Here is an 8,623-nt window from a genome sequence, read left to right as displayed (position 1 = left end):
TCAGCCCCACTCGCAACCTCTCAGCTTCTGAATCCATTTTCTCGGATTTCGTACCAGAGCGCTTCGAAAACACTAGTTGATCGATTTAGCATGGATTTACACAAGAGAAATCGTGCTCAACAAATTACTGGAATTCTTCAAGTATGTAACTTGCAGGGTTGATCTGTGGAGACAGAGAATGTCATTTACTTGAACTTTCAGAAAGCTTTCCATGTCAGAGATTAATGTATAAAATTAAACCGTCTGGGATTGGGGATCGCGTATTTAGGTGAAAAGAAAATTAGTTTACAGACCGGAAACACAGAGTAGGAATAAGTTAGTCTTTTCCTGAGTGGGATCAGACCTAGGACCACAGCTATTCACCATATCCGTTATCAATTTTAGATGAGGGAACTCGAAAGGCTGTCTCAAACTTTGCTGATGTGACGAAACTCGCGGTGGAAGAGTGATGCAGAGATGTTGCATTCAAGATCAGAGTGGTGCTAGAAAAGCACAGCAGGTCAAGCAGCATCCGAGGAGCAGGAAAATCGACGTTTCGGGCAAAAGCCCTTCAGGAATGCTCTGCAGAGATGTTGCAGTTTGATTTGGACAGCTGAGTGAGTGGCCCGATGCATAGCAGATGCAGTATAATGTGGATAAATGTGAGGTTATTCACTCTGGGAGCAAAAATAGGAAGGCAGACTGTTATATGGCTCTAAAATAAGAGAGGGGCGGGGGGTGTTCAACATGACCTGGGTGTCCTCGTGAACCAGGCACTGTAAGTTGACGTGGGTGCAGGAGGTGGTAAGGAAGGCCAATGATTTGTTGGCTTTAAAAGCGAGAGGGTTCAAGTCCAAGAACAAGGCTGTCTTGCTGCAGTTATACAGAGCATGGGTGAAGCCACACTTGCAGTACAGCCTGATTTAGATTAGATTCCCTACAGTGTGGAAACAGGCCCTTCGGCCGAACTAGTCCACACCGACCCTCCGAAGAGTAACCCACCCAGACCCATTCCCCTACATTCACCCCTTCACCTAACACTACGGGCAATTTTGCACGGCCAATTCACCTGACCTGCACATCTTTGGACTGTGGGAGGAAACCGGAGCACCCGGAGGAAACCCACGCAGACACTGGGGAGAATGTGCAAACTCCACACAGTTGCCGGAGGTGGGAATTGAACCTGGGTCTCTGGCGCTGTGAGGCAGCGGTACTTGCCACCGTGCGACCGTGCCGCCCACTGTGTTCTGACATGATGTTAAAAAGCACACAGCACCAGGTTATAACCTAACAGGTTTACTTGGAAGGACTAACTTTCAGGGTGTTGCTCAGGCAACACCACGACAAATGGTGTTGTGTGATTTTCTTTTTAACTTTGTCCACCCCAGTCCAACACCGGCAGCTCCACATCACTGATGTAAGGTGATCGTTTCATTCCCGTGCGATCTCGCATTAAAAGAAAATCGGGTAATAGCAGCATCATTTAAATCAATGGGGCTGGAATCGTGGCAAACCAATATGGGTTAAGGAGAGTTCATGTTCTACAAATAATGGTCTAAATTCGTCAATTGCGTGCTAGCCAATTCACGGTGTGGAAGCGTGAGTTCTAGCAGAACTGACTGTATTGTGTGTATTCTTAGTCTCCTTATCTAATGGAAGAAGGTTCTCGCTGTGGAGTTAACCCAGTGAAGAACAGCAGGACTGACCTATGGGGAGAGATTGAATAATTAGGATTGTATTCGCTGGCGTTCGGAAGAATGGGGGAAAATAGAATCTTATAGATTTCCAATGGAATGAGATAGATTAGATGCACTCAGGATGTACTTGGTGGTAAACCTTTTTTAGGATTGAAATGGGGAGAGATTTCTTCACCCAGAGAGTGGTGAGCCTGTGGAATTCACTACCACAAGAAGTGGTTGAGGCCAAAATATTGTGCTTTCAGGAAGGAGTTGGGTATAGAGATATGGGGGGAAAGGATATTGAGCACGATGGTCCAGCCCTGATCATATTGAACGGTGGAACAGCTCAAGGGGTCGAATGGCCTACTCCAGCTCCTATCTTCAGTCCGAATGCACCAGGCCTGGGCTTGCAAGTGAGAAGTAATATTCACACCACTCTCATGCCAGGCAATGACCATTTCCTATTGGAGAGTTTCACCATTATCCCTTAGCATTTAATGGCATTACTATCGCTGAACCCCTGACTACTAACATCCTGGGGGTTACCATTGACCAGCTATCCAAGTACAGTGGCAGGTCAGAGGCTGGGAATCCCGCAGCAAGTAACTCCCCTCCTGACTCCTCCAAAGCCTGTCCCACCATCGACAAGACGCAGGTCAGGAGGGTGAGGGAATACTCCCCACTAGTCCTGGATGGGGATCGTTCCAACGACACTCGAAGTTCGACACCGTCCAGGGACAAAGCAACTCCCCCGTTCGATTGGCACAACATCCACACACACCCCCCTCCCTCCACCCCCCCCGCTGAGTTGCAGCAGTGTGTACCATCTACAAGACCCACTGCAGTGAGGCTTCCTAGACAGCACCTTCTAAACCTGTGGCCTCTACCCCCCTGGGGGGAGGGGGTAGGGCAGGGGCAGCAGATTCTTGGGGAACACCAGCCCCTGCAAGTTCCCCTCCTAACCCCTCCCCCCTCACACACCGTCCCAACTTGGAAATATATCGGCTGTTCCCTTAGGGCAAGAATCATGAGACTCCCTCCCTAACCAGGCCCTGTGTCCCTACACCACACGGGGAGGAAGTTAAAAATCGCACAACGCCAGGTTATCTGTGGAAGCACTAGCTTTCAGAGCACCGCTCCTTCATAAGGTGGACAACTACCTGGTGAAGGAGCAGCGCTCTGAAAGTGAGTGCTTCCAAATTAACGTGTTGGACTATAATCTGGTGTTGTGTGATTTTTAACTTTGTCCACCCCGGCACCTCCACATCAGGACTACCACACAGGGAAGTGGGTCTGCAGCGGTTCAAGGATGCAGCTCACCCCCACCTTCTCAAGGCCGGGTGGGGGGCAACTAGGGGACAGAAAAACACAGGACCAGCCATCGTTATCCATCTACCTCTTCCCCCATAATTTTTTTATAATAAGACAAATGTAAGCAGCACCCAGACGGTCCCTGCAGTGAAAGAAATCAAAGGGAGTTAATCAAAATTTAAATCCAGAGTATCATTTTGTGCAGTGATAATATATGGGACTAGTTTGGTTTCAGATATCCATGGATGGGTTGGACCGAAAGGTCTGTTTCCATGCTCCCTGACTCTTTAATTCAACCCCTCTGGTTCTCACCTGTCAGGAAGTCCTTGTTTGTGTAATCTCAGTTTGTTTAGTTTCCCTGTTTACCTGCTTCTCCTGCAGCTCATCCCTCCCTGCAATCTACTATTTATGGTTCCTGACCTTTGATTACGTGCTGGCACTGGCATTTTGCACCCAGGGATAGATATTGGGCGAGGAAGCGACATTAGTGATTGCAGAGCGATGTGCGCAAGGGAGGGAGGCAGTGGTGGTTTGCACGGGTTAAGGATGGCTCCTCTTGCATGGGGTCGCGTGCGTTCCCTGCAGTCTTGCCCTGCTTGTTTTGCTCCTGGGATCTAAATGGCTGCCTGAGCTCATGGTTCTAAAACGCTGGGCGTTGTTGACAGAGCTGCCGCAAGGGAGGGTAACCAGAGGGCAAACAGCTGCTGCCAGTCCCACTGCTGAAATTTGGCTCTGCCCCACCCCCGAGTGTCCAGGCATCTATCTCCTTCCCCGGGCCAGGGGCTGGTTGCATACAGGTCCCAGGGGGACCCCTCACCTAACTTGAATATGGTGGTCTCTGCTAAGGGCGTCCCTATAAAGGGCTTGTGCTTGTGTGTGTGTGTGTGAGATTAAAGCAGCAGCCCCACCCTCACTTCATTCCCCAAGTTTCAAAAAGCCCCAAAGGAGCTCCTGTCGTGAGCGGAACTCTGGCGCTTAGGTTGTGGTTGGCAAGCTGGGGAGGGAGTGTAGGGGCTGGAGGGGGTGACCGAGATAGGGAGGGGATGTAGGGGCTGGAGGGGGTGTAGGGGCTGGAGGGGGTGACCGAGATAGGGAGGGGATGTAGGGGCTGGAGGGGGTGACCGAGATAGGGTGGGGTTTGAACCCTCAGAGAATCACTGTAAAACAGTTGTACTGGCATGGACCATAGACATTGCCACCCACAGTTGAGTCATGTCCAGCCATGCAGTCTGGAAAACACAGACGTGCCTCACCAAGTCAGAGGTGTAGGTTGCTCGCCCTCTGAAAGCTGTCTTCTCCCTTTTCTAGGTACTTTATGCGTACCTTGCCCTTTTAGCTGGCTGTCCTTCAAATTCCTGGCTTCTCTTCGAGTCAGGCTGTGTCCCACCAGATTGCCGCTCCCCTCACATCACTGTATACTCCAGTTGCCTGATGAAGGGCTTTTGCCTGAAACGTTGATTCTCCTGCTCCTGGGATGTTGCCTGACCTGCTGTGCTTTTCCAGCACCACTCTCTGGACTCTGTCCACTCCAGCCGCTTCCGAATAATTAAGGAGACCGAAACTGTACAGTTCTCCAGGGGCAGTCTTGCCAATGTCCTGCATATTGCTGTCGGAAGAATTCTCTCCTTATATACTCCAGTTCCAGTGCAATGAAGGCCAGTATTATATTGGCCTTCCCAATTAGAGTCGTAGAGTTACACAGCACAGAAACACACCCTTCGGTCTAACCCGTCCATGCCGACCAGAGATCCTCAATTCATCTCGTCCCAGTTGCCAGCAGTTGGCCCATATCCCTCCAAACCCTTCCTATTCATGTCCCCATCCAGATGCCTTTTAAATGTTCATTGTACCAGCCTCCACCACTTCCTCTGGCAGCTCATTCCATACACGCACCACCCTCTGTGTGAAAAATTTGCCCCTCAGGTCCCTTTTAAATCCTTCCCCTCTCAACTTAAACCTATGTCGTCTGGTTCTGGACTCTCCTGCCTTGGGGATAAGGACTTTGCCTATTTACCCTATCCATGTCCCTCATGATTTTATAAACCTCTAGAAGGTCACCCCTCAGCCTCCGATGCTCCGGGGAAAACAGCCCCAGCCTGTTCAGCCTCTCCCTGTAGCTCAAGCCCTCCAACCCTGGCAGCAACCTTGTAAATCCTTCCTGAACCCTTTCTGGTTTGATAACATCTTTCCTATCGCAGGGAGACCAGAATTGCACATAGTATTCACTTGCCGTCCTCGCCTGACTGATTTGTAAATCATGTGCAAGGCCGCTCAGTTATTCTTACTGCCTGAGCGCACAGCCTCACGCTTTTCTATATGACACCACATCTGCCGAACATCTGCCCACTCACTTCACCTGTCTCTTCATTTGCAGCCTCTTGTTATCCTCCTCACAACGTACTGACGGTACAAAGGCAAGCAGGACAGAGAATTTGGTGACCAAAGCAGTTGCCCCCCCAACTGTTTTTATAGCCATGATAAAGTATCACTTGTGCCCTAACTGTTTTATATTTTGCCTTGTGGAAATTCAGATCCGCTATATCTGCGGTTTCCCCTTTACCCACCCTGCTTCTTAAATCCTTAAAGAACGCTCATAATTTTGTCAAAGGCTGTTTCCCTTTCACCAGACTCTGCTCGACTATGGAGGTAGGTTTGCTCGCTGAGCTGGAGGGTTCATTTTCAGACGTTTTGTTACCATACTAGGTAACATTACCAGTGAGCCTCTGCCTGGTTATATTGTGACTTACTAAGTGCCCTACTTTGTTTGACCTTTATCCCAAAGGTCAAGGCAAATTCCCGAAAGCATCTGCCGTTTATAGAGCCTTAGACATGTACAGCACGGAAGCAGACCCTTCGATCCAACTCATCATGCCGACCAGATATCCTAAACTAATCTAGTCCTGTTTCCTTGTTTCAGGCTCAGACTTTGCTAATTGCTCTTAGATTTGCTGATCTGCTCTTATACTTCAATTTTTCCCTCTGTTTTACTCATCTAAAATCTTCACAAACTTCCTGCCTTGACCTTTGCAGCTTTGTACATCTTTTACGAATGCTGTCCTTAAACTTTCCTTCGGGTTTGTGTATTCTCCACCTGGTCTCTGCTTCTTAACAGAAGACATCGTTTTTGTGAGTTGCAAAATGATCTTCTAAGGTCTTCCATTGTTTATGATCTGCGTTTGAATCTATTTTCTCTGTCCACTCTAGCCTTCACTCTTACCCCTATAGTCGCCTTCGTTTAAGTTCACGCAGTGAGACAGGATATTTTCGTAATGCAGGAAGGACTTAATTTGAGCTAAATTGAATACATAAATAATGTTTTGAGGTGCGAGCGATATTTGATTCTGAACCAGGCAGAGGATGTTCTCATCATTGTACTGCATGGTTTGATCTGAAATGTGACGGCGTTTGGATTGCACGTAGGGAATAGTAGAATTCTTGTTTTTCAAATGAAGGATTTTCAGCTCTAGCACTTTCTCCTTCCGGGGAACATTCACACACGTGCAACTTGCCAAAAGCTGAAATCTACGGGTTCATGTTCGATCACAAAGTCAAACCCGAGCCCCTCCGTCCTCCTGCGTGGATAGTCGGTGGGGGCTGAATGGCCTCTTTGAGTCACGTAAACAGACCCTTTTCACTGGTCCAGAAGGTGCGGCAGACAAAGGTAGTGCTTAATATATTAAATGTTGGGTGGTGGTGTAGAATAGGGAGAGTTCGGGGTGTAGGTACATAATTCTTAGCAGTTTGTGTCACACCGAGACAGAGGAGTTAAGGCATTTGGCACGCTTGCCTTCATTGTTCGGTCCTTTGAGTACAGGAGTTGGGGACGTCACGTTGGGGTTGTACAGGACATTGGTGAGGCCTCGTCTGTAGAACTGTGTCCAGTCCCGGTCGCCCTGTTCTATTAACCTAGAGAGGGTTCAGAAAAGGTTTCCCAGGATGTTGCTGGGTACGGCATGTTTGAGTGATAAGGATAGACTGGGACTTTTAATTTTCACTGGAGCGCAGGGGGTTGAGAGGTGATATTAGAGAAGTTTATAAAGTAGTGAGGGGTATAGATAGAGTTAATGGTTCGTGTCCTTTCCCTAGGGTGGGGGATTTTTTTAAGGTGAGAGGAGAGAGATTTTTAAAAAAAGGCGAGGTTTGTTTGTGTGTAGTATGAACTTCCTGAGGATGTGAATACAGTTACATCATCCAAAAGGCATTTGAATGAGCATATAAATAGGAAAGGTTTGAAGGGCTTTGGACAAGATCAGGCAGGTGGGACTAGTTGGGATTATGTCCAGCATGGACTGGTTGGACCGAAGGGTCTCTGCCTCTTATGGCTCATTCTCCCTCTCTTCATTCCTGTCATCTCTGGAGTCCCCTTCCGTGAATACGCTCAACCCTTGAGAGGGTTAGACTTTCTCAGTTTTTAAATTTGTAATGAAACACTCCTGAGCTGGAAGTTGCACAGGGGATTAAATGTTTCTACTGAATTAACTGTGCTCTCTGTGTACTGCTGGGGAGGGAAGCTATATTTGCCTCAGTCAGGTCTCCTTCAACCTGACCAAAAACGCTTTGTCTTTCTGTTTTCCAAGCTCAAACTAATCCTTTATTTTTCGGAATCAAACTACCCCACCCGTCCTAACCACTATAATTAAAAACAATCTCCCATTAACGTTTGCTGACTGACGCACACTGAATTAGGTCACTGTTCCAGAAGGAATGTATGACCGAGTTACTCTTCTAAACCCTTCAGGGAAGTAAACCAACCCCAAACTAGGTTAGGTTCCAAGTTCTCAAGATGATTCTACGCATGCAGTCAGTCAGAATTCCCCCGTGCAGTCCCTGTCCACTTCCTGTGCAGACTTGAACAGTGCTGAGATCGAGAATCTTTCACAGGATGTCCACAGACTTGGAACTCCCAGTCCCCCCTTCCTCCTCAAATGTGGGGCATGTTTGTTGATTTTTGTTACTTTGATCTGGTTTATGCTGAACTTGTGCGTGTGTTTTTTTTTACCTCCTCGAGTGACGCATTAACTAGTTTTTCCTAAATTTAAAACAGCACCTCACCCATCAGACAGGATTGTACGTTAGCCTCTGTTTCTATCTAGCGTCGTAACTGAAGGGGATTCCTCTCCACCCAGACTACCCTCTCAGCATCCACCGACAGAGGAGGGCTTAAAGGAGTTAAATTCCGCTATCGGGCCGCACTGACGAGGCTTGTATTCCCTCGAGTGTGTGAGATGAGGTTTTGATCCAACTGAGGGGTTTGAGATGATCAAAAGGCTCCATAGGGTTATGGCAGGAAGCTGGTTCCTTCTGGGGAGTGGGGAAGAGGGCTGGTGCTCAGACTGGTTTGTATCTGTATATATGTGTATATGTGGAGGTGGGTGATGGTGTTCACATCAAGGCAGCATGTTCAGGATAGAGGTGAGGAACGCACTGCCCCACCCACCAATAAGCTAGATGGAGGGGGTGCTCAATTACGTCTGGAGACTGAGGGGAGTAGACGTCGTCTTGGATGAGATGAGGACCCAAGGCAGGTGCTTGGCATTGAGAGACAGACTTTGGTCACAATCTGATTGGACACGGAGGCAAATTGGAGGGGGTTTAAGTCAGATAAATGTGAGGTGCTGCATTTTGGGAAAGCAAATCTTAGCAGGACTTATACA

This window comes from Chiloscyllium plagiosum, chromosome 51 (genome assembly GCF_004010195.1).
Source record: "Chiloscyllium plagiosum isolate BGI_BamShark_2017 chromosome 51, ASM401019v2, whole genome shotgun sequence".
In the NCBI taxonomy this organism is placed as follows: Eukaryota; Metazoa; Chordata; class Chondrichthyes; order Orectolobiformes; family Hemiscylliidae; genus Chiloscyllium; species Chiloscyllium plagiosum.
Note: the sequence above shows the minus strand (reverse complement) of the source record.